At 46.3% G+C, this 26,904-nt stretch overlaps 1 protein-coding gene across 2 annotated transcripts in view; it reads right to left on the bottom strand.

Moving 5' to 3' along the window:
- Window positions 1–26,904, bottom strand: part of LOC138447740 (complement C3-like) — a 2,843,165-nt gene that overhangs the window by 2,159,504 nt on the left and 656,757 nt on the right. The gene's annotated exons all lie outside the window — the stretch shown is intronic.

Here is a 26,904-nt window from a genome sequence, read left to right as displayed (position 1 = left end):
CAACCCTTTTTATGAAATTAAACAATTGGTGACATCATTGAAGATAAAAAGGCTGTAAATACCCAAATAAGATTAGTGAGGAGTTAGTTCAGTTCAAATGAATCTCCATCTTCTATGGCATCTTATTCTACATTGCGCCACGAATGACGACCCTTTGGAATTGGCTGCCAGCATGTATACACTGTCCGATAATGCCAACAGGCTATGAGCTGGTCAACAAACTGTTCCGGTAAAATGTCTATGTAGCTTATACTTTTTCAATGCAATAGCACAAATCCAGTTCACGTGAACAGCATCATTTTGTTGGTAACACAAAATGCCATGGATGAGGTAAAACATATCTGGGGATTTTACCTCATCTATGCCACGTTGGATGGGATTCCTACTGCAGGCTCTGTTCATTTCCAAGCTTCATGAAGTGAATCTGTATGTTTCTCCACCTGCATCACAGTTTTGATTTGAGTGAAGAGGAATGTGCCCCAGTGAATTCTACTTGCACTTTGGAATGTGTAATTGGTGAACAAAGTACATAGGGATCTGTAGAAATGGCAGCAGCCACGCTTGCACATGGTGCCTGCCATTCCCGACCACAGATGCGCGCAAATGGAGGGGATCCTGGAGACTATTCGCACAGAGCGAATAAAGGCCCAAAGATTGTGATTGCACAGAATTATAGTCAGTGCTAATTTTACACTAATGGTCCGCTCATTTTGCATAAGTGCAAATCTTTCTTCATTGCCCAAACAGTGTACTTTTTAAAAATCTGTACATGCTGCCTGAACCACAGACTTAGTCCAGGGCCTGTAGTCCTTTTTATTCTAACGTTTTTTGTAGCAATGTACTACAAATAACCCTGAATATATTTCTCAAAAATATTCGCGGTTATTTTCCATGTGACACAACGTAAAAAAATAACCTTAATTATGCGGAAATAACCTCAGATAGGGAAATTAACCTTGATTTCTATCGTTATTTTCTCTTTGCATCATTCTTCAATTTTTCTCCTTTTTTTCCACCTACTGTTTTCTTCATGTTCTTCATTTCCTTTCCTCTCTCCTTTGTTTCCTTCCTCCTCTTATTCCTTCCTTTCATCAGTGCCTCAGGAAATGGTGAAAACCAAAAAAACTCCCAAATAAATGACTTTGTTAAGCGACTTAAAGATCAAGAATTTATTCTACCCTTGGCTAAGAAAGTACAAGCAAAGCGAACTTGTAGGTATATATATTCACTTAAAAAACCTTAGTTAAGGTGCAGTTAAGTTGAACAGATTTAACCCAACAAAAGCCTTGGAATTCAGGGGATGTGGGAAGTCGTGACCAGCTTAACTCAGTGCCATTTTGTATGTCATTGTGAATCCCTTCTCTTATACGTATGTACTCGTGGGTTTTGCAACGGGATCACGCCAAGTGAAGCTGGTCATGACTTCACACATCCCCTGATTTTCGGTGAGTTTTAAGGGTTTTGTTATATCATAGATTTTTTACAGGGCACTAGCCATGGCCTTCGCCATGGCCGGTGGTCACGGCCGAAGACCGTTTCCACTGTACATGCTCCTCCAATATGCTTTTTTTGAATCCACTAGGTAGACGCGGCCTTCGGCCCTGGCCTCTACATGTCTTTCGGCCCCACTAGCCAGAGCCTTTGGACCTGGCCATGCCCACTGTATATTTTAAAACACTATCGGCCCACTTGCCATGGCCTTCGGCGCACACCCTTTGTGCTCACTGACCATTGCCAAATTGCAACCCTTGACATGTTATCAATCAAACTTGTTTAGTTCCTTTTTATTCTAACGTTTTTTGTAGCAATGTACTACAAATAACCCTGAATATATTTCTCAAAAATATTCGCGGTTATTTTCCATGTGACACAACGTAAAAAAATAACCTTAATTATGCGGAAATAACCTCAGATAGGGAAATTAACCTTGATTACGCGAAAACGTTTGAGCTCTGAGCTTGGTCCCTTGCACCTCTCCCCACCACAAATCCCCAATTTCACATGGTGTCCTCTTCCCCCATCCCACTTCTAACCTGGTGCCATTTCATCCTTTTTCCTCATCCAAATGAAATTTTTCCAACTTTTCATTTTCGAATAACCTTGAATATTACCCCGAATAGTTACAAACATCTCTCGCTTTGGGGGCGGGGGAAGTGTTAAGTGACTTCAATTCAGCACTCCAACTAAGTCAATGCCTAGTCTGGGATGCCCAAGGGAAGCCCTTATTTATATATTTTTATGACAAGTTCATAGATCTAGATGATAAACCCTTGTATAACGCCCCTCCCTTTGAATCCCCCTCACCTCACTGAGCCAAGAAGTAGGTTTGTTTTGCAAATTAAAAGATTTATTTGAAAAATGAAACAATATATATATATCACACTTTTATAAATAAATTAATATTTGATAGCACACTTATGAATATAATGTTGATCAACAATGGGTAATGTTACAATTGCACACTCTTTTCAATCAGTGAGGAGTTAGTATAGAAAGGATAAGGTAGCAGAGAATACTTTTATGGTTTCAAGGAAAAGCAATGATGGAAAGAATGCAGCACAGAAATAAACTGATATGGTTTCAACAAGAGATAATATGACCACTTGTTCTTTTGACAATTCACTCCCCCCTATGCAATATAAGGAGATGGAAGGGGAGCACACAGGTTTTCAGGAATACAATCAAAAGCAGTTTAGTTCCCCCCTAGCAAGCTTAGATCAACCGGTATGCTTTTAAACAGGCAGAAATACTTTAAATGTGATTTGCAATGAAGTGAAAAATATGCTAAATTGATTTTCATTTCCTCTAGGAGATTCAGGGTAAGTGACAGCTACTTTGAATTAGTTCAGGTCAACAATAGCAATGATTCATGAGGGATTATCAGGTTGAAAACAAATTTCAGCAATGGAAGCAAAAGACAGCTATTTTTGACAGATGAAGAAGTTGAGTCAAATTGCAATTTGCCGCACTTTTTTCGAGTGCGCCGAGGGCGATTACGGAAAAACTATAAGGAGTAGAAAAGGCTTTTGGGCTTGTTAGAAAGCTTAAATTCTTAGCTTTAAGATGACAGCTAAATCTCATTCCTAGCACGTATGGTTCAAAAGATACGGACGATTTAGTGGAGGTAGATTCTCAGAAATAAAGTAAGATTCAAATGACAAATGACACTTTCACAGGTTTGAAATCACAGAATGGACACATGATTTCTATGCTGTTCTAAATAGGTGGGAATGGTTTGAATTAGATTATTTTAAACTAAGAGATTGGTTTTGCACAGCTCTGGCTGGATACTCACTCCTAATTTTGGAAGTAATGGGCCTCGTCACAGATCTGGTCAACAGGTTTAGACGGGACTTCTGGCGGGTAGTTCTGAAGTCACAGCTATCTGGGTCAACTCTGCTCTGCTGGTGGGTGCAAAAGTTCTTGGCACTGCACAGTGGTCTGGTCTTCTATCGGCACTGCACAGGGGTCTGGGTCTGGTCTGCGGTTCTGGATACAGCTCTGCTTTCTGGGTTCTGGCACAGGGTTCTAGCCAGAATCAAACAGCACAGCCCGGCTGTTGAATAGTTTGGTTAGGTTGCTGGATTCTGAGTCCTCTGAAGGATTCAACTTGTGGACTAGGCCTCTCTGCTACAAGTTCTGAAGTCTGGATTCTAAGTTCTGGTTGTGGAGTCTTCTGGCAAAGCGCTTAGCAAGAAATCAGTTTGAAGTGGAAAGTGAATGTCTCTACCTGGGTCTCAGTGGCTCTTTTTATGTCTTTTGAAAGTGGGTGGGAAGGCTGACTTTCTATGCCCAACCCTCTGAGGATCCTGATAGGCTATAAGATTCTCTGTCGCCTGACTGGGGAACGGAATTGTCAGTCATCCTGTGTCATCAGGAATCATTTTTATGGCATACAGAAAGAACACTCCCCTTGTCACTTTGCACACAAATCTATTTTTGACTTAAATGCATATTTATCTATGTACAATTTTTCTAATATTATATGTCCAGTTAACATATTTTCTGTAGCGCCAAACCATCCAATCCCTGTCTTTGTAAGATGTTGTGTTCACTTCTGACAGAATTCTGCCCTTTTCATCCAGAAAACAACCTCTAAACTTTTCCAGAATGTACACAAATGTGCACAAGGAATATGGGTATCAGATGATGAAGTGTCAGATTTTTAACATACAGACATTTGGAGTAATACCCTATTTTCCGCTACTACCCCCCAGAACATACCACAGAGTCCTAACACCTCTTAAATTGTGCACAGAAAAATCACAGGAATAATGATATTATTGATATAATTTTGACAATTATGTACTATGAATTATCCATCTTTCTAAAATTATGCTCTGGACCAGATGGGCGTGTTTAGGTCCCAAAGCACATGGGGGAATTTCTGGTTTGTCCCCGCCTCCAAGCTCAGCTGGCTCAGAGAGGCAGTGCCCCTCCCATTTCCTTCCAATTACGACCCCCTGATTTAGCAATTGCTTGGAGCAAAGGGAAGTTCATTGTTCTGTTTCCATGCAGTCCCAGGCACTCCTCCCCTGATTCAATCAGAGAGGTGTGATCTCCTTTTGGTGGGGCAGCAGAAGGCAGGCCAGGCCTGTGAATACAGTTGCTGGGCAAGTTTCAACTCCTGACGGGGGTAGTTGCCGGGCAGAATTCAGTCCCTTTAAGCCAGGCTTCAGCCAAAAGTCACTTTTGTTCCCATTTTTCTTCATTCAAATCAAACTTACAATTTTGACACATGCAGCTAGAACGCTGATTCTAAGTTCAAAACTATGACATTTAAACTGTTGCAACCTATGTGACACTCAAAAGTAGGTCACTCATTTATTGTAAACATTTTGATTTTAGTGACTTTAAATCCCATTTCACTTAAGCTGCTGACATCCACAGCTCAGCCAGTTTTGTTATGAACATTATTTTAGGCTCTTCATCTTTCCAGATTTGGTATGAACACAAGACTTCATTCTACCAGACGTCTGCTGGTGTTCAGTAAGATTTTTGAATATCTTGCAATGTTTGAAATAGGCATTTTGAGCTTGCATTCAGGGAAACAAAGGTGATTTCAAAGCGCTTTTTGAGCTAACAGGCACTGCTGTTTTTCCTTTGGCACCACGTTTCACTCATGGCGCTTCTGCCCATCACGCTCGCACTGATGGGTGGCAGGTCAGGCGACCATTTTGGTGTGCGCAAAAACTGTGCGGTTTTCCTAGATTCTGGCGCAAATGTGGGCTTTTCGCCCATCTTGGATTTTCTAAGCCCACAGCACCAAATGTTGCAGCATAATAACTTGAACGTGGGTAAATACACCTGACAAGCCCCCCCACCCGACTGCACTTTGATTTCAAGTCGAGGGGGAGTCGGGTGCAAAGGATCTTTTGATACATGCGCTGGGATGTCCGCATCATCTTCTTCTGATTCCGCAGATGGCACAGTTCAGCATCATTTGCTCCATCAGGGTGGATCGGTTGGTTCTCCTCGCCGGTCCTGATGGGAGTTTCGGGCAGTACCTCGGGCCCCTCGGATCTTTGCTCCCAGTCCCCGGGTCGTCCTCCTTGGTCAATCTCCATGGTTTATTTCTCCATGGTTTCATCTCTCCTAGGATGGCAAAGCAAAAGCGGCAGAAGCATATTCGTAGACATTTCCCCACCACTATTAATGGTGGGGCGAACATACATTTTATACATCAGGAGACATTTGCATTCAAGAATCAAAGAATTTTATAGGCTATATGTGGAATATTTTAGGGTTGGACTTGTATTAATCTGGAGCTGCCCCCTCTGGGATTGCAGAGGACTCCTCCAGTTGCTGCAGAGTGTGCTTGGGATGGCAACACTTTAGCTGATTTATATGGACCCACCTTTCTTCCCATTCTGCCAAACTACCCTTGGGGATGTGGATCTTGTAGGCGACTGGGGAGATCTTGTCTACAATTTCAAGGTCCCTTCCATGTAGGCAGAAATTTCCGCTGTTTGGCCTGGTTCCTTTGGAAATTGTATAGATAAACCCGGTCCCCTATATTGTATTCTTTCCTAGTAAACTTCAAATCATAGTGAGTCTTCATGCTATGAGCTGATCTTTCTAGGTTTCCCTGAGCATAGGCAAAAGCATGTTGGAGGTGTTTCCTTAAATTTTCAACATACTCATGCGTTGTGGAGGCATTGATCAATGTTTGCTCTTGGGTCCTGTAAAGCAAATGCTGGGGAAGCACCATCCTGCGTCCAGTCATCAGCTCAAACGGTGACATTTTAGTTGCAGATGAAGGGGTAGATCTGATGACCATTAGGACCAGAGGTAATCGGATATCCCAACTTGGCCCAGAATCTGCCACAAACTTTTTTAAGATGCTCACAATGGTTCGGTTGTAACGTTCTACTGCACCAGAAGAAGCTGGTCGGTAAGCAATATGTAGCTTCCTTTTAATCCCAAGTATCTCCCACATCTTTGTCATTACTTCGCTGGTGAAATGGCTACCTCTGTCTGACTCAATCCTTTGGGGTAGACCAAAACGCGAAAAGATGTGGTTGATCATCAGAGCAGCTGCTGTTTCTGCCTTGCAGTTTGGGGCCGGGGGACATTCCACCCATTTAGTAAATAAGCATGTCACCGTCAACATGTACTTATTCCCCCTAGAGGAGCGAATCACGGGCCCTATGTAGTCGACTTGCAAATCTCTTTTGGAGAGGCGCACGGTGTGTGAGGGATGTTGGCTGAAATTGTGCACACACAAGACACCCCTTCAAGTATTGGTCGAGGTCATACCCCATGTGTGGCCAGTATGCAACCTCTCTTAAGATCTCAAGTGTTGTATGAAACCCCCTATGACCGGCGGTGGCCGCATCATGGGCATGACTTAACATCAGGCTTCGGAATGAGGTAGGAACCACCCACTGATCATGGCCAGCTTGGGATTTCCTTACCAACAAACCGTCTTGGATTCGGAACATTTTTGGACATTTCATCAACACTCTAAGGTCCTCTTTCCCAATATAATCTGTATCCGTCAGGGGAAAGTTCTCAGGGTCCTCAATGTGTTGGTAAAACTTACCAATTATTGGATCCCCCTTCTGAGCCGTAATCAAATCAGCATCTGGGGTCTCCTTACTCCATTGTATTTGTATTTGTATTTTATTTATTTATATAGCGCAAACCAGGCTACCGGGCGCATATCTTAGAAGCAGTGGTTACATAATATTACGGCATTTCAGATAACATTTAGAATGACATAGTAATGAAACACATTGGTAATTATACAGAAATACATAGGTCATCAAGTTTTCAGAATGCAGCTTGGTCATCTGATGTGACTAACCAAAGTTTGGCTTTGTGTTTGAAAAGATTCAGGGAGGGAAGGTTTCTGATAGTAAGGGGGACGGAATTCCACAGTTTGGCTGCCAGAACTGGGAAGCTGGACCCGCTGGCAGTTTGGAGCTTGTATCTGGGGATCAGTAGGCTCTGGTTGAGGGAAGATCTTAGCGATCGAGATGGGGTATACTGTGTGAAGCGCGAGGAAAGATAGATGGGGGCCAGGTTGTTCAAGCATTTGTAGGTCAGGGCAAGCGATTTTAGTGAGATCCTTTGGGTGACTGACAACCAATGAAGGTTCTTCCTGGTTTCCGAGATGTGGGCTGATCTAGGGATATTGAGGGCTGCCCTGATGGCGTTGTTTTGTGTGACCTGGAGTTTGTCTAGGTTGCTTTGGTTAGTACCTTGGTACAGTGCATTGCAATAGTCCAGTTTGGACATGGCCAGGGTCCTAGTAAGGATAGTACAGTTCTGAGTGGAAAGAAAAGGGCGGCATGCTGTGATAAGCTTGCAGGTGTAAGCAGCGGCGGCAGCAACTGCATTCGTTTGTCTATGGAGGGAAAGTTTGGCGTCAAGGTAGATTTGTATCTTTAGAGACTTTTATGGAGTTTCCGTCGATATTAAAGAGCTGAACATGGGGTTGAGCTTGTTAAGTCTTTGCTGAGAGCCTAGGATGAGGAGCTCTGTCTTGTCGTCATTGAAACAGAGCTCATGTTGGGCCATCCATGTTTGAATGACAAGGTATATGTCATTTAGAGATTTCGAGTCTACCGTGTAATCGCCCGTGATGGGGATGAGTATCTGGGTGTCATCAGCATAATTAGTGTAGGTGACACCCAGATAGTCCAACACATCGAACAGGGGTTTAGTGAAAACATTGTAGAGGGTGGGGGATACGGTGGGGGATACGCACGATCCTTGGGGGACCCCACAAAGGACTGGCGCCGGGTCAGCAGAGGAGGTTGGGGAGAATACCCTCATCTGTCTGTTATCCAGGAAGGATTGAATCCAGTTAGTGGCCTTGTCAGAGAAGTGAGCTGCCATTTTTAGGTGGTGACAGAGGATTTGGTGGTTGACCAAATCGAAGGCAGCAGATAAGTCTAATAGTAATAGCAGGGCTAGTTTACCTTTATCTTTAAGGTCCTCGATTTGGGTTTTAAGATCAAGGAGGGCTGTCTCCGTACCGTGCTTGGGTCTGAAGCCGGATTGTCTCGTGCCTAGTAGATTATTAGTTTCAAGGTAGTTCTTTATCTGAAGATACGCTGCTCTATCCAGGATTTTTAGCAAAAAAGGGACCGTCGTGATGGGCCTGTAGTTGGTTGGGACCTCCGGATCTAAAGTAGGTTTTTTTAGTAGAGGGATGACCCAAGAATCCTTCAGGTTGTTGGGGACCACTCCTGATTGAAAAGAGGCATTAATAAAAGTGGTAATAAAAGGAGCGAGGTCATGAGCCGATTCCTTAATGATCGGGGCTGGACATGCGTCCCCCTGGCAATTGGAGGGTTTTAAGTTGCAGATGATTTTTTCAACCTCCAGAACGGTGAGCGGTGTGAAGCTGAATGGCACCGGGGAATCTGGGGTGGTTGTTTTGGGTGGCAGGGTATTGCTAAATGAAGGAGTGTGGAGGGAGTTTTGTTTGGCATTGATTTTAGATTGCAGGGTGGTTATTTTGTTGAGCAGAGCGTTTTGTATATTATTGCACACGTCAGGGGCAGGTGCGGTGGATTCTAATTCTTTGAGGATTTTAGATAATTCTCTTGTATTGGATTCTGCTTGGGATATGCGTGAGTTATATGTCTCTGTTTTAGCTTGAAGGTTGGCTTCCTTATAGTTGAGAGAGGTGATTAGGAGGGAGGCTTTGTTAGCTGAGCTAGGATGACTTTTCCAAAGGGCTTCGGCCTTGCGCTTTTCTTTGCGCAGAGTGTTAAGCTGCGGGGTGAACCAAGAGTTCAGGTGGGACTGTTGTTTGGCTTTGGGGATTTTTAGTGGGGCTATACTCTCAATGGCTTTGCTCATTAAGCTGTTGAAGGCGTCTACTAAGACGGTAGGGTCTTTGTCCTCATGCTGCGAAGCGAGAGTGTTCAAACAAGGGAGGATGAGAGGAAGTAGTTTCTCCCTAGTGATATCCTTTTTATTTCTGGTGGGTATAGCGGGGGCTATGGTAGCTGTGGGTTGGGGGTTGGTGGCTGGCAAGAGGAAGGTAATAACATGGTGGTCAGACCATGCGCAAGCGTCGTTAGAAATTACATTGGTATTGCAGTTTAGGTCAGCTAACCATTCGAGCGTTCTACCTTTGTTATGTGTAGGATCACGAATGCGCTGCTGGAAGCCTAGGTTGGAAAGGGTGGCGTCAACTTCAGAGGCCATGTGGTCCTTGGGGTCGGAAAGGCCAAGGTTGAGGTCGCCTAGTAGCAATATCTGGGAATTAGGCTTGGTATTAGTCGACAAGGTGGAAGCAACATCATTAATAAATGAGCCCAGTGGACCTGGAGGTCTGTATACAAGGTGGAGTGTTGCTGTGTTGGTGGGAGAGAGGGATAGTTTCACTGATAGAGATTCTGCAGAGCTGAATTGTGTGTTGGCGGCGGTTCTCATAGTGATCTTGTCGCTATTAATGAAAGCGACTCCTCCTCCTTTAGACAAGTTGGAATGACGGTCATTTCTGATAATGTTATAACCCTTGGGTAGGGATAGGGCGAGGAGTGGACCAGAGGCATCATGTAGCCAGGTTTCGGTGATGGCTAGGAAGTCGAGGTTATGGACAGTGATTAGGTTTGCGATGTCAAGGGCATGGGCCGTGAGGGATCTGGCATTAATAAGGGCTCCCTTAAGCGCTGAGGTGGGTGGGGTAGACAGGGGGGGGGCTAGATGCTAGGGGTAAGTTGGACTGTGGATGGGCGTTGTGACTGCGCTGAGTACAAGGTGGTCTGGGCAGTCTAGATCTAAGTCTGATATTCCTATGTTGTAGTGTACAAGGGAGATTTGGTGTAGGTTTAGTTGCAAAGTGCTTGAGCCATAGAGCTGGGTCGTTGAGGTAGGGATTTGATGCAGAGTCTGAGCAGTGGAGCATGGTGGAAGGAGTGAGTTGAGGGTTGTGGTGTATTTTAAGGAAGCTGGCAGGGAAACTGCCTGCAGTGAGGGGTAGAGAACCCAAGATGACTATGTGTGTGTGGTAGAGGCAAGCCGTGTGCGACGACTGCATGTCGTGGCTTGTTAGTTCTTGAGAAGCTTGAGGTGTGGTGTCAGGTGAAAGGGTTACAGTTAATGTGGCAATGTCTGTGTACTATACACTGTTGGCAACGAGGCAGTGGTGGTAGCAGCTCTGTTCGCAGTAATGCAGTTAGGCTACAGTCAGCAGTTCTACCAAATCATTTGGGCACAGTACAAATGGGGCATCAAGATTCAAAATAATGCAGTTAGGCTACAATCACCAGTTCTACCAAATCATTTGGGCACAGTACAAATGGGGAATCTAGATTCACAATAATGCAGTTAGGCTACAATAACCAGTTCTACCAAATCATTTGGGCGCAGTGCAGAGATGCATCTAGATTTACAATAGTGCAGTTAGGCTATCATCAACAGTCCTAAGGATTAAATGGGCTCAGTGCAAAAGGGCATCTAGATTTAAAATAATGCAGTTAGGCTACAAGCACTGGCTAGGATCATGTGGGCACGTTAGTGGTCAGGGATATGTTGCAATGAGCAGGTTAAGCTTTTAGCTAGAATGGATTGTAGTACAATAAAAACGTGTACCAAATGCTCTAATGCACATCACAGAAATTACAGCATGCTCTAGTGCAAATCACAATGGGCCAATTCGACTTGGCTGAATAAGCCTAGGAACACAGTATACACAGGTATGCAAAATATACTGGTGCAAATCGTAGTGTGTAGATTTGACTTGGCTGAAATGCCTAGAGGCACAGTATACAGGTGAGCAAGATATACTAAGGCAAATCGTAGTGGGTAGATACGGCTTTGGCTAAGTAAACCTGAAAGCACCAAATGCCGAAGTGTAGATTCACAATAGGCAGTGTTTATCTTTACTTGCGTAAGCTATGATATCGGAAGGAGGTGCAGAGAAGTGCTCAAGGCAAGTTTGGCTTCGGGCGAGTAGTCACAGTGTACATAAAGCTCTAGAGTGAATCACGTTAGACATGGGTTTAGCTTTAGCTAATGGGGCGTGTGACAATATACGGGTGCATCAAAAGCTCTGAGGCAAGTTACAGGCAGCATCAACAAAAGCGTAGGCAGCAATGGACTGTTTGTAAACAAATCGAGAGGCGACTAAGGCAATGACAGCGCATGCTGTGAGAGACATGCAGAGGTGAGTCAGTGGCGAGCTGGGGTAGGCTGGTATGATGCCCACATTCAGTAGATAATAGGCAATGGTGGTATAGTGGTTGGGCATGTAACATGAGATCACAATTAGCAATGCCAGTCAAGCAATGTTTGTACTGGCCTCGTGGTAATATACGGGAGCCAGTCTGAGCGGTCGGTAGCCACTATAGATAGGGTGTCAATTACATAAGGTAAAGGTGCAGGGTTTTCCGTGACAGTACCTTTGAAGTTGGTGCAGCCGAGAAGTGCGATCCTCTGTTTGGAGATGCAGCATTTCTGGCAGGCGGCAGGGATTCGGCTGGGACAGGCTCAGGGACAGGGCAGCCTTATTAGGCAGCCTTAGTAGGCGGGCCGGCGTTCACCTGCCGGCAAATGTGATTGGCTAAAGTAGATGGAGAGAGCCAATCACTGGAAGAGCAGCCTACCGAAGGCTGTAATTGCACACAAGGAGTTACAGGCGGCCATCATGGAAAGGGAAGTGCCTCGTGGGGGCTAATGGAGTCGGGATGCCAAAAGCAGTTTTCACAGGCATCGGATTAATATTTTGTAGAACGCTGTCTTCATGCAGCGTGCAGTGAATTCTGGAGGGCAATGCAGATTTCAAATCTGCTCAGGACGAAAAGTGTCCATGATGGTGCGGCGGCCTTAGTAAAGTGGCAATGCATCCCTGGCCTCACCTGATGAGTAGCACTGCTACAGCAGTGATGAGAGGCCCAGTGCCTCCGAAGTCCAGGAGAGGGGAATGGAGTGTGCAGTTGAAAGACCATTGTGAGCATTTGTCTGGGACCTAGTGATAGCAGTGACATGGATTCCCCCCAACAGGGAGTCAATCTCTATTAGATTCTCTTGGATGGCCCCGGTTTTGGCAAGCTGATCAGCTAAGTCATTTCCAGTTTTGGTCCCTCTACTTTGGAATGACCCTTGATCTTTTTCCAGTAGACGGTCATTCCATTCGAGGTGACCAGATCATCAATATTTTGGATTAACTTCCCATGTTTCAAGGGTTTGTTATTAGCACATAACATGCCTCTGGTTTTTCAATTAACCAGGTGCACCACGAAACCGTTCTGTACATAATCCGAATCTGTGATTATGACCAGTTTGTGGAGTTGATGTTGGACAGCAGTGAGGATGGCTTGATACACAGCCATCAACTCTGCCACCTGATTACTTCGGGGACCAATCTTGTATCCAGCGGAGGGTTCTGGGGACTGATTCACCCATGCATTCCCTACGCCGGCCACTAGTTCTTTTTCCCCTTTCTTGTCAACATGGTAAGAGCATCCATCCACATAGACAGTGGGCATTCCCTCACACTTGCCTTCTTCAAAGACTTTGTGTGGAGAATTAAGGTATGCCTCCATGTTGTCCTTGATTTTTAGACTTTCGTCCTCGAGACAGTTTTCTCTGGCACAATCATGCAAGTCAGCCAGACCTTGCGCGAGGGGACTCTTTCTGTTTTGGCCATATCTGACCTCCACAGGAAAGCCTTGCATTGACAGAATCCAGGAAGTAATTTGGGATTTACTCACATTTCCGGCCCGGATTCTGTCACTTTGGAGATATTGCAGAGGCTGGTGTGGAGTCTCCACTATGATGTGTTCCCCCTGGATAAACGGGCGGTAATCCTTCAATGCCCACACCGTTGCCAGGAGTGCCTTCTCACAATCGTTGAATTTTTCCTCCACAGAGGATAAAGTTTCGCTCGCATAGGAGATTACCTTATTGACCTTGTCATGCTTTTGATATAACACTGCAGTCAAGCATGTATTAGAGAACCCGGTATCCAAGAAAAACTCCTTGTTTCTGAGAGGGTAAGCTAGGCAGGGTGCTTGTGAGAGGCTTCTTTTGAGCTGTCTTACTGCCTCGGATTGTTCTGGACCCCATTCCCACTTGACCCCCCCTTCAACAGATGAATCAGGGGTCTGGTGATCTCTGCGTAGCCCTCAATGAACTTTGTACTGTAATGAGTCAGTCCAAGGAGGCTCCTTAGTTCCCGCAGAGTTGTGGGGTCTTTCAGTTTCTGAAGTGCTTCCACTTCCTTTTCCTGGGGACAGAGACCATGAGGAGTAATCTCATGCCCCAAGAAATTAACACGGGTTCTACACCACTGTGCTTTCTGAAAGGAATATTTTTTGCTCCGGCGGCCCTCAACTGTGTCAGAACATAACAGATCTCCGCTATATGTTCCTCCACAGATGAACTTTTGATGAGGACATCATCTACATAAGCCAGGTTACCTCTCGCACCCAGGTCGGGCATGGCCTTGTGTAGGAAAATGTTGAATTCATTGCCGGAGTTGAGATATCCGAAGGGAGTCCGGGTCCATGTGTACTGCTGGCCCCCAAAGGTAAAAGCCAGTTTGTATTGGTCCTCCCTACTGACAGGCACGGTCCAGTATCCATTGGTCAGGTCTATTGCAGTGAATACATGTGACCCCTGGATCTGGGCCAGCCCTTGGTCAATGTAGGGAAGAGGCCATCGGGAAGTATGGACCCGTTTGTTGAGCTCTCTAAGGTCGGCGCAGAGTCTCCACTGGCCATTTGGCTTCAATATTCCCAGCACCAGATTATTGAAGGTGTGTGAACTGGATGGATTATCCGCCGGGACTCAAGGTTCTTAATTATTTCAGTTAGGGACTCCATTGATGCGAGAGGCAAGCGATATTGCTTCACAAACACTGGAGTCATGCCAGGGTCCGTGGGAATTGTTGTTGTGTGGACGTCGGTGCAACCACAGTCATATGAGTCTACCGCAAAGAGATCTTGGAAATCCAAGAAAACTTGTTTAAACTTTTGCTTCTGTTCCAGAGTCACACAGGCATCAGCTAGGTTGACTCTCTCTTCCACCATCTGCCTGAAGCCTGGAAAGACTTCTGGTTTTGCTATCTCAGCGGCCTCCTCCAGCTGGGTGGAGAAGTCCCTGGTCAGGGTGCTGATTTGGACTGGAGGCTTCAGGTGGGAAAGGCAGCCCTCATGGACCTAGAAAATCATCTCATCCCTTCTGAAGTCACAAGTCACATCTTCCTTACCATAGGGCAGGAAGTGTACACCAGGAGGTTCCCCCCACGCCGGGTAAAGATCCTGTCTGGTGTTGTATTGTCGTCACTGTCACTGTCAAAACAGTCCTTGGGGATTGGTCCTAACAGTTCATTTCCTAAATCAATGGAAAAATGTTGGTCATCAACCGCCATTCCAATAATGGTGCCTGCGGCTAGAGTAATACTCTTTAAGTCGCTGTTATCCACCTCTATTGGAATGGTGTCATGTTCTATGTTGACTAATGGTGTTGGGTTTAACCCCAACCCTTGCTGTTGGAGAGAAGCATTTAGATGGATATAAGCATCAGGCTTTTTCAATTTTTGTCCTCTTTTAACTTTCACTTCTATGGAGAATTGTCGGGTCCTTTCTGGGATGGTGACTTCCTCTTTAATCTGAATTTCAACTGCATAAGGTAGCAATTGAGCTGACCTAAATGCTTTTTCTGGATCATCAAAGCCCATGGGATTATCCGCTAATCAGGACCAAGCTTTGAAGTTTATTAGGTCCAAACTAATGGCAAAGCGATTGAGAATGTCACTGCCTAAGTAAAAGGCGGCAGTGACGTCTCGCACGACCCAACAATTATGGACTTTGCTCTTGTTGCCAATGGAGATTTTGAGCATACACCTGCTTGGCAGGAGATGTTTGGTATTGGGTGTTTCCAGATCCATTTCCCATTTGTCTATCTGTTTGAATGTGGGAATGGCTGGATCTTTTGGGAGTTGGCGGAACATGGCTTCGCTGATGAAGCTCTTACCGTTGTTCACACACACTCGGGCGAGAACAGAGTCCTTCCCATCATTTAACTGAACAGGGAGGAACAACTGCTCTCCAATTTGCTGAATACCAGCCAGGCTCTGAGCTGATTTCACATCTTTCTGGACTATTGGAGTGGGAATGTCGGATTGTGGATTAATAAAGAATTTCAGAAATAGAGAGGACCCTCCCCGTCACCAGTCTGTTGTCCTACTGCTATTACTGTCACGTCTGGAATTTGGTTGTTCTGGAAGTGAAATTCAACTTGGTCAGATTTTTGTTCAACCATGTGGCAGGTGTCGTTTAAACTAACATGGTTGACACTCTGTTTGAATTTTATTGGTCGGCTAGTCTGGGTCCAGTGGACCTTGTTTACGCAATCTATTAGGGGTGACAACCTTCTCAGGAGGTCATTCCCTAGTAAACAAGGGGTGCCCTCTGGAGTCACTACTATGACCAGGTGTTTCACCTTGTGTCTGCAGTCCCCTCGATGGGAATTTCCTTCCCATCAAAGTTCTGAAGTTGTCCAGGAAGAGAGATGAGAGGAATACGGTAATTCTCCCCCCTTCCTGCATTTAGTTCATCAAAGACCCTTTTGGAGAAAAGGGTAGCTTGGGATCCAGTGTCCTTCAGTCCCAAAATTGTACCCTGCCCCTGTACTTGTACCGGGGCATAGTATCTTCCCTCCTTCTCCTCAAGGGGGCACAGATATTGCAAATTTTTGGACAGCTGGTGGGCTAATTTTTTAGTTTTGGACATTGCGAGAGAAGAGATTTGGTCAAAATTCTGTGGAGACCCATGGGAATCTGTAAGAAAAAGTTGCCAACTTGAAATGGGATATTCAAGTTCCCCTGGTTCCAGTCCTGGGCCGCCCCCCTTTTTGGAGGCAGTCACCAGAATGTGTTTGAACCAGTGGATTTTCTGACTGTTGGTTCTGGGATGGGATGATGGGCGGCACTAGCTCAGTCCCTGTAACGCTCACCTGATTCCCACCGAGGCGCCGACCCGTTCTGGACTGCTACAACTTCTTCCACGGTAAAGCGTAGTGCTTGAAAGATGGACTGGACTGGACCCCCAAACCTCGTCTGTCTGGCCCGTAGAATAATCCTTCTGTAGATGGGAAAAGGGAGTTAACTGTCTGCTAGATTGTGTGTGAGATTGCCCTTTTTCCCCTTCTCACCCTCCTCGAACCCTAGCTGTGCCTTCCGCAGACTCTCACCTTAATTTCTGTATGGACGAGCTCTCCATCCTGCTTCTGACGCAGGGGTGCGTAGATTTCCAGTTACTTCACTGGATCTCGGATTTGGCGAGGGTTCGATGTCTGCTTGCCTTTACCAAAATGCTGCCGTAAGTATATAGTTCAAAAGATCAAGTCTTATTTGTCCCTTGGCCTTTGTTTAATTTTCAGGGACTAGGTGAGGAATCCGTGTGGAGGAATGGATTCGCCGAGGTAAGCTCAGGTGAGTACTTTTAATGAAGGTGTGCCGTAGTGGTTTGCTCCGACACCTTAATGAGTGTGTCTTATTTCCCCATAGGGGCCGGGGTACGGAAAAGCCAGAAAAGCCGCTCCGACCCGAAAAGGGAACTGAGGTCCCAACAAAATTCAGGTAAGACTTAAGGTGAGTAATCTATCCTTTTGCAATTAGTTCGTTGCTCACCTTGTTTAGTCCTTTTTCTCCGTAGGTCTTGAATGCGACCGATGTCGCCTATGGGCGCTGAAAAGGTTGCCGGCGCCACGTGAAGGTAAGTGGAAGCGGCGCGGCAGTGTGAGAAGCGGAGCGCTTCTAACTATTGTCTTTCTTTTCCGTAGGTGCTGGGATAAGGCCGATGTCGCCTATGACCGCTGAAGAGCTAGACAGCGCCACGTGAATATAAGTGGAAGCGGCGCTGCAGCGAGCGATGAGATGCGTTTCTAACCCTTGACTTTCTTTTGCAGGATCGACGGAGTGAAGAATCCGGATGCTGGATGAAGGTTCGGTAATGTCCTAATGCTTGCCTTTCTCTCCTTGCAGGTGTTCTAGGTGCTGGCGGGCGTGGCAGGAGCCAGGATGCAGGAGCCGACTCGGTGAGCGTCCTGCTGCAGATGCAGAATAACGGGAAGCACGTGTGGCCATTCGGGCGTGGTTTAAATAGCCTTGGAAGAGCTTCAGGTGAGTGCTCTTCCACTGGCCCCACCCGAGTAAGAAAAGAGTTCCTGAAAGAAAATAGTTCCTCCCCAGCCTTAGTTGGCTTGGAGCTTCAGACAGCATGGTCTGCCTCGGGTGAGTATGCAGCATGGTCTGCCTCAGTTGAGTTCACCCAAGCATTACCATATGTTCTGCCATGATGAGCCTGGCGCCAAAGGCGCCAGGACAAGGTCCAAAGAGCCCCTATAGGGGTTTGCTGGGTCCTGCTTAGTGAGTATGAAGTCTGCTTCCGGGGACGCTGGGCCGGACCTGGCTCCTCGGGAGCAGGCATCATGACAGTCCCCACCTCTACCCAGTCTGGATGTGAATCCCTAGGGAACCATTTTTCTTTGGGAGGAGTTCCCCCATCTCTGAAGGAGAAGATCCTTTTCCCAGGATCCTCTGAGGATCCCTCTCCCTCAAATTGGAAGAGCTGTACCTCCTCCACAAAATGGGTCTGTTTGGGTCCTTTGTTTCTCCTACCTCCTCTCTGCTCCTTGGGTGGCAGACTTTCAGGGGTAGGAGATTTTGTTTCCCGTTCCTGGGTTTCCAGGGGCTGTTTACAAGTGGGGAAGGAAGCTTCCTCCAAGGCTTTACACCCCCCTTCCCCTTGTGCCTCCTCCCTGGGAACCGGTGGGTTATCGGGGTGCTGCCCCGTCATTGTTCTGGAGCACCAGGCCCAGAGTTTGGGGCATTCTGCACCGGCATGCTCATCTGGGGTTTCTGCTGAGCCCTCAGCATGCAACCCAGCTCCTGTGCCATATTTTGGACCTGGTGCTCTAACTGTGAAACCCGCTCAGGCTGATACGGGGTTCTGCTTTCTCCCCTGGACTGATCCCGGGAAGGGTAACTATCCCTTCTCTGGTAAAACCCCGGGTTGGGAAGATTTGGGTACCCCTCCACCCTTGGCCTCCCCTCTCCCGGATTAGGTGAGTCCACACATACCCCAGGATGGGTCTGTTTCCCTTGTAGCAGGGACTTACATAGTCATCAGGGGAGCGAGGGACCCCATTTGTGGGACTACCTCCTTGACTCCCTGTCTGTGACTGGCCCAAGGGCCTTCTGGGCTGAGAATTATTCGGTGCAGGCAGGTTTTAAGGCCCCCCCATCTCCAAATCTAAAACGGGGGCAACCTTTACCTCTGCCACCTTGGCAGCAGCAGGGGTGCTGGTCGGTTTGGGACTTTTCTGGGCGTTGTTTTTATTTTCTATGGGCTTCTGCACCTCATAGATCTGGGTAGCCTGTTCAATGACCCAGTCTAGTGACCTTTTCTCGTGAAAATCTCTCACTAGGTGGGTCATTATGTATTTGGGTAAGGCATGGAAAAAACGTATTTACAAACTCTTTACTGTCCGTGCGCACCCCTTTGGTAGTCTGCGCAAAGGCACGCTTCAATTTCTGCACAAATTCTTGTGGGCCTGATCCTCCCCACATTTCAAATTGTAGGCTGCCTTTGCGAGCCTCTTGGGGATTTCTGTGAACAGAATTTTTTTTCAAGATGGCCGCCCTATATGTGGACCATCTTGAATGGTTTTGGTCCTCCAGCCCCACAAAGAAACTGGAGTATTCTGGGGAGAATGTCCATTTTACATACTGGATGCAGCTACTGCTATCCTTCAAATGGAAAGTCTCCATCATTTGCTCGTAAAGCTCCAAGTGTTCCCAAACAGAATACTTGGCGTTCTTGTGATAAGGGGTGATGACACTCCTTATTGCCTTAATCTGTTTTAAGGGGTCCTTAAGCAAGTCCCTTTTTGCCTTATTGGCCTTTTTGGTTCGGGTAACCCTGGTCCATTCATCCTCTGACTCAGAAGCACTGCTCCCAGAGGTGCCCGTCTGATCTTCCAGGTTTTCCCGGATTCTGCGAGCCTGGGAATGGCTGGCAGAATGTGGGGACCCGGTCTCTTGTGTCCTGTGATGCTCAGAGGAGTCTTCAGATCCCTCCTTGCTGCCAGGATTTGATGGGTACCCCCCCACTGACCTAACTGGGCAGAGGTTTTCAGGATACCCTTAGTGGGCCTACTCTCCTGGGGTTCCCCGCTAAATTGCACTGTACTTGAGTGCCCATACCCGGATGCCTGCCCATCCATTCCTGGGTGGTACTGGCCTATGAGCCCCATACTTTTCGCTGGATAGTAATCTGCCATCCCTGTGGCCCTGTGCTCATGTGTGCCAGGGCAGATGGGGGTGGCAGAGTCCAGGGACTGGGAGAGATAAATGCCTCTGGTACTAAGGCTCCTGAGGTTATGCTCAGGTGTTTCCCTTTCCCAGCGAACCTCATCTCTATCAGTCCCTGCTCCCTGTTGCTATGCAAGAGCTTGTGCTTTCAGTTCCTCAGTCAAGGCCTTACTAGACTCTATCAGTCTCTCCTGCATGGCTACCTGTTGCTGGAGCCTATCATTGTCCTGGCAGTGAGCCTCATTCTCTCTCTGTGCTTCCTGGTTTGTCCTGGAATACTGGGCCAGTCTTTGATGCAGGAGGATAACCTCCTGAGTCCCATCCCTACTGGCCTGCTCCTTTCTTGCCAGAGCATCTTCCACCCTCCTGGTGTGCTCCAACAAGTTTCAATGCTCTTTTTGGAGGTCACCCAGTCCCTGGAGGGAAAGGTGATTTTCTTCCATTTTTCTTTTTAAGTGGCAGACTTCCTGACCTAAGGTGTCCCTTTCCTGACTATGAGCCTGTCTCTGTGCCGCCAGGTCGTTCCTCTGCCTTTGAAGGGCACCAGCTTTCTGGCGCTCTTCCTCAAATTCTGTCTGGGTATCCAGGTCTTTCAGAATCAGTTTGTTGCTCTCTGCCTTCTCCCTATCTAGGTGGCTTTGCAGGGTGACTACCTGCTCTGCGCATGCCCTATTGAAGTCCAGTTGTTGCTCCAGCTTTTTCTGGCTCTGCAGTAGGGCGCCCAAACCTTCTTGGTACTCCTTCTGCAAGGCCAGAAATCTGGTATCCTGGTCAGACTTTTCCTGTTGCAGGATACCCATATCCTTTTTGATTTTAATGAGATACTGTCTACTCTCATTTTCTGACTCCTGGCTCCTGTGCAGCCTCTGCTCAGAAGAGACCAGGTCAGATTGGGCCTTCTCTAATGCCATCTGTTGCCTATTTGCCTGATCTTGGCCTTCAGCACATTTGTCCTGTATGGCTCACATATATAAATATAAATATGCCACTATCCTGACAATCTTGTCGTGCTCATCTTTGGCTTTAGGGGCCATATATAGTTCACTCGGGGCCACATGTAATGGACCCTGATCTCTCCATATGTCTGACCCTGTTGCAGTGATCTGGGGTGTGATTGCCTGCAACCACACTGTCTGGTCCTGTTCTGTCCATTCGCCTCTCACAAATAGCTTATGTAAGAGGTGCTCTCTGGCTATTTTGATATCTACCAAGGTCGTCATTCTGGAAATTGATTTCCTTCCTGACTTACAGAAGTTAGTATTTTATTTTGCAAAACAGACCGTCTCCTTAGAGCGTCCTTCTTTTGAGGGGTGCTTTTACAGTGTAACACAGCGTGGTGATCCAACAGGATTTATGTATCCTCTCAGTTGGCACACTGTATTAAGCTGCACAAGTGGTGGCTCTAATCCAGATGTCCCGGCTCGAGCCCCCACTCTGTTAAGTCACTTCAATTCAGCACTCCAACTAAGTCAATGCCTAGTCTGGACTGCCCAAGGAAAGCCCTTATTTATATATTTTTATGACAAGTTCATAGATCTGGATGATAAACCCTTGTATAACGCCCCTCTCTTTGAATCCCCCTGACCTCACTGAGCCAAGAAGTAGGTTTGTTCTGCAAATTAAAAGATTTATTTGAAAAATTAAACAATATATATATATCACACTTTTATGAATAAATTAATATTTGATAGCACACTTATGAATATAATGATGATCAACAATGGGTAATGTTACAATTGCACACTCTTTTCAATCAGTGAGGAGTTAGTATAGAAAGGATAAGGTAGCAGAGAATACTTTTATGGTTTCAAGGAAAAGCAATGATGGAAAGAATGCAGCACAGAAATAAACTGATATGGTTTCAACAAGAGATAATATGATCACTTTTTCTTTTGACAATTCACTCCCCCCCTATGCAATATAAGGAGATGGAAGGGGAGCACACAGGTTTTCAGGAATACAATCAAAGGCAGTTCAGTTCCCCCCTAGCAAGCTGAGAGCAACCGGTATGCTTTTAAACAGGCAGAAATACTTTAAATGTGATTTGCAATGAAGTGAAAAATATGCTAAATTGATTTTAATTCCCTCTAGGAGATTCAGGGCAAGTGACAGCTACTTTGAATTAGTTCAGGTCAACACTAGCAATGATTCATGAGGGATTATCAGGTTGAAAACGAATTTCAGCAATGGAAGCAAAAGACAGCTATTTTTGACAGGTGAAGAAGTTGAGTCAAATTTGCAATTCGCCGCACTTTTTTCGAGTGCCTCGAGCGCGATTACAGAAAAATTATAAGGAGTAGAAAGTCTTTTGGGCTTGTTGGAAAGCTGAGATTCTGAGCTTTAAGATGACAGTCAAATCTCGTATGGTTCAAAAGATACGGACGATTTAGTAGAGGTAGATTCTCACAAATAAAGTAAGATTCAAATGACAAATGACACTTTCACAGGTTTGAAATCACAGAATGGACACACGATTTCTATGCAGTTCTAAATAGGTGGGAATGGTTTGAATTAGATTATTTTAAACTAAGAGATTGGTTTTGAAGTAATGGGCCTCATCACAGATCTGGTCAACAGGTTTAGACGGGACTTCTGGCGGGTAGTTCTGAAGTCACAGCTATCTGGGTCAGCTCTGCTCTGCTGGTCTGGGTCTCTGGTTCTGGCAAAAGTTCTTGGCACTGCACAGCGGTCTGGTCTTCTATCGGCACTGCACAGCGGTCTGGTCTGGGTCTGGTCTGCGGTTCTGGATACAGCTCTGCTTTCTGGGTTCTGGCACAGGGTTCTAGCCAGAATCAAACAGCACAGCCCGGCTGTTGAATAGTTTGGTTAGGTTGCTGGATTCTGAGGCCTCTGAAGGATTCAGCTTGTGGACTAGGCCTCTCTGCTACAAGTTCTGAAGTCTGGATTCTAATTTCTGGTTGTGGAGTCTTCTGGCAAAGCGCTTAGCAAAAAATCAGTTTGAAGTGGAAAGTGAATGTCTCTACCTGGGTCTCAGTGGCTCTTTTTATGTCTTTTGAAAGTGGATGGGAAGGCTGACTTTCTATGCCCAACCGTCCCGAGGATCCTGACAGGCTATGGGATTCTCTGTCGCCTGACTGGGGAACTGAATTGTAAGTCATCCTGTGTCATCAGGCATCATTTTTATGGCATACAGAAAGAACACTCCCCTTGTCACTTTGCACACAAATCTATTTTTGACTTAAATGCATATTTATCTATGTACAATTTTTCTAATATTATATGTCCAGTTAACATATTTTCTGTAGCGCCAAACCATCCGATCCCTGTCTTTGTAAGATATTGTGTTCACTTCTGACAGAATTCTGCCCTTTTCATCAAGAATACAACCTCTAAACTTTTCCAGAATGTACACAAATGTGCGCAGGGAATATGGGTATCAGATGATGAAGTGTCAGATTTTTAACATACAGACATTTGGAGTATTACCCTATTTCCCACTTCTACCCCCCAGAACATACAACAGAGTCCTAACACCTCTTAAAATGAGCACAGAAAATTCACAGGAATAATGATATTATTGATATAATTTTGACAATTATGTACTATGAATTATCCATCTTTCTAAAATTATGCTCTGGCCCAGATGAACAAGTTACTTCTTACCTTGTAACGTTCTTTCAATGGGATGTTCCTCCGATGTATTCCTTATCTTAGATATCTCCTTCCAGCTCTGCTGGCCTCGGAACATTTTTCTCTAGAGGGCGCTGCGCGTCGACGTTCGCCGAGTCGATGTCCCTCGACAGCCGCCGTATCGACGTCGACGTCATCCTGCCTATAAAGGCTGCGCGCAGCGCCCGTTGCTCAGTTCCGTTTTGTAGCCCACAGTATTCCTGTCTGGACTAGACTAATCACCCTGAAGGAGCGTAAGCTGTAACAACAAGGGCAGTAGAACTGCGGGCATGGATGGGAGGGTCGATAAGGAATACGTCGGAGGAACATCCCATCGAAAGAACGTTACAAGGTAAGAAGTAACTTGTTCTTCGAAGGGATTGTGTCCTCCGACGTATTCCTTATCTTAGATAGGCTCCCATAGCAGTATCCTATTATTGGAGGTGGGAGTACTGACTTCATGCTGCCTTCTATTGATGAATAGAGTGCAATACTGCCCTTCCAAACCTAGTCTCTTGACTGGAGGAGGAATCCAAGTTGTAAAATCGTGTAAAGGTATGGACGGATAACCATGTGGCGGCCGCACAAATGTCTTTAACCGGCACTCCTCTTTAGAGGGCCGATGAAGCTGCAATACCTCTGGTCGAATGAGCCCTACGGTTTTGAGGGGGCTCTTTTCCTGCCAGTTTATAACATTCCAAAATGGCTAGAATGATCCATCTGGAAATGGTCTGCTTAGTTATCGGTAACCCCAGCTTGTGACCTGTGTAGCCTACAAACAGCTGGTCTGCTTGTGTTATCCTGGCCAGTCTACTGATGTAAAAACTTAAAGCCCTTCTAGGGTCCAGCCTGTGTAACCTCTCTTCCTCTTTCCCCGGATGAGGAGGAGGATAGAAAAATGGCAGGGTAATCTTCTTAGTGATATGGAATTCAGAAACCACCTTTGGGAGGAAATTAGGCTTCACTTGCAGGACAACTTTGTCTTTGTGAAAGATTGTATGAGGGGGTTTACAAGAAAGAGCTTGTAACTCGCTCACCCTTCTAGCAGATGTAAGTGCTATTAATAAAACAGTTTTAAGGGTAAGAAATCTTAACGAACAAGAATGGAGTGGTTCGAAAGGTGTGCCCATCAGGAAAGTTAAGACTAAGTTTAAATCCCATAGGGGAACCTGGAATGGTCTTGGGGGATAAACGTTGATTAATCCCTTTAGAAACTGTATTACCAAGGGTAACTTGAAATAGGATGGTTTTTCCGCAGTGCGCTTAAAGATGGATAGCGCTGCGAGATAGCCCTTAATGGTGCCAACTTGAAGGCCTGAATTCACCAAATAGAGTAGGAAGGACAAAACCATTGGTGTACCACATGAAAAAGGGTCGATATTCTTTTCTCTACACCAGCTGCAAAATCTGTTTCAACGGCAGCAGTATAAAGACTTTGTTGCTGGCCTCCTTGCCGAAAGCAACACCTCCATAACATCATCAGGGAGGTCCCAATCCTTGTACCTCAGCCTTTCAGAAGCCAAGCGTGAAGGTTGAGGGTTTTGATGTCTGGATGGAGAACCTGACCTCCCTTCTGTGAGAGTAGGTTCTCTCTGAGTGGAAGTCGAATTGGAGGGCAGATGGACAAGTCTAGAAGGTCCGGGTACCACGTTCTCCTGGCCCAATCCGGGGCAATTAGGATCATGGTTTTCCGGAATCTTCTCAACCTCCTGATCATTTGAGGAATGACAGGGACCGGTGGGAACGCGTACAGAAGTGGAAACTCCCAGTCCACTATGAACGCGTCTTCCAGAGCTCCTCTCGGGGGAAATTCCCTTGAGCAGAACAGGTCGCACTTCCTGTTGACACTGGTGGCGAACAGATCCACCTGAGGGGTTCCCCAAAGGGCGAAGATCTCTAGAAGGACTTCCTGAGCTAGTTCCCACTCGTGGGAGACTGTGCTCTGCCTGCTCAGAGCGTCCGCTGTCAAGTTCTTCTCTCCGGCTAGGAGAACTGCCGATAGAGAGATTCCTTCTTGGATTGCCCAAAACCAGAGCTGCATCGCCTCTCTGCACAGAGGTAGTGATCCTACGCCTCCTTTTTTGTTGAGGTAATGCATGGCCACTGTGTTGTCCGTAATTATCAGGACATTCTTTCCTTGTACAGATGGCAGAAAAGCCTTCAGCGCAAGTCTGATGGCCCTCAGCTCTAACAGGTTGATGTGTAGTCTGGACTCAGATGGAGACCAACGACCGCTGATGGTCAAGTCGTTGGCGTGGGCTCCCCACCCCGTGAGTGAGGCATCCGTGACTACTGTTATCTCCGGCCAAGGTTGCCAAAACTGTTCTCCTTTCAGAATGTTCTCCTGACAGGCCCACCACTGAAGGTCTCGAGCCACCCTGTCGGGAACCTGAAGAAGATCTGTCATTCTTCCTGAGAATTGTGACAACTGAGTCCTCAGTGCCCACTGGAGAGATCTCATTCTCAGGCGAGCCTCTGGCACTAGGAAAATGCAGGATGTCATGAGGCCTAGCAACCTCAAAAAGTCGAAGGCTGGGAGACGTTGGGCATTTTGGAACTTGGTAACCATCTGTAGAATATCTTGAGCCCTCACCTCTGGTGGCGAGGCTTTTCCCAGGGAAGTGTCCAGGATCGCTCCGATGAACTGGAGTCTCTGTGATGGTATCATTTGTGACTTCTTTAAATTGAGGGAGAAGCCCAGTCTGTGAAGGGAATGGCAAACGTGATTTAGCTGGATCTGAGCTTGTTCCGAAGATACAGCCATGATCAACCAATCGTCCAGGTAGGGGTAGACGTGAATCCCTTCCCTCTTAAGACTTGCCGCCACTACCGACATTAACTTGGTGAAGACCCTCGGGCGAAGGTCCGCCCAAATGGCAGTACCGGAAATTGATAATGAGAGTTGCCAATTGCGAACCTCAGGTATTTCCTGTGTTTGAGATGGATAGGCGCATGGAAATAAGCGTCCTGGAGGTCCAGAGATACCAACCAGTCCTGGAACTGAAGGGCCTGAAGGATCTGAGAAAGAGTTACCATCTTGAATTTGTCTTTCCTGAGGAATTTGTTCAATTCTCGCAAGTCCAAGATGGGTCTCAGTCCTACGTCTTTCTTTGGAATGAGAGAGTAAGGGGAGTACCAGCCCTTGTTCCTCTTCGCTACAGGTACCGGTTTTATGGCACCTTTCTCTAGCAGGTCTAACATTTCCTGCAAGAGGAGCGGATCTGGAGCTTTCTGAGAGCTGATCCCCGGTGGATGACTCTGAGGTATGCGTAGGAGAGGCAGGCAGTAACCTTGGGCAACTGTTTCCAATGCCCAAGCATCTGACGTGATAGCCTGCCATTCCGCCAGATGTTGAGTTAACCTGCCTCCTACAGGTGTCCTGTGAGGGAAGTCCTCAGAGTGGTTTTGGGGCGGTTGATGCTGATGCCGATGGTAAAGAGGCACCTGCTGTTGCTGCGGCTTTTGAATATCTACCCCGTCCACCTCGG

Source organism: Ambystoma mexicanum, chromosome 3q (genome assembly GCF_040938575.1).
Source record: "Ambystoma mexicanum isolate Mex_15411 chromosome 3q, UKY_AmexF1_1, whole genome shotgun sequence".
Taxonomy (NCBI): domain Eukaryota; kingdom Metazoa; phylum Chordata; class Amphibia; order Caudata; family Ambystomatidae; genus Ambystoma; species Ambystoma mexicanum.
Note: the sequence above shows the minus strand (reverse complement) of the source record. Positions and strands in the feature narration are given on the sequence as shown.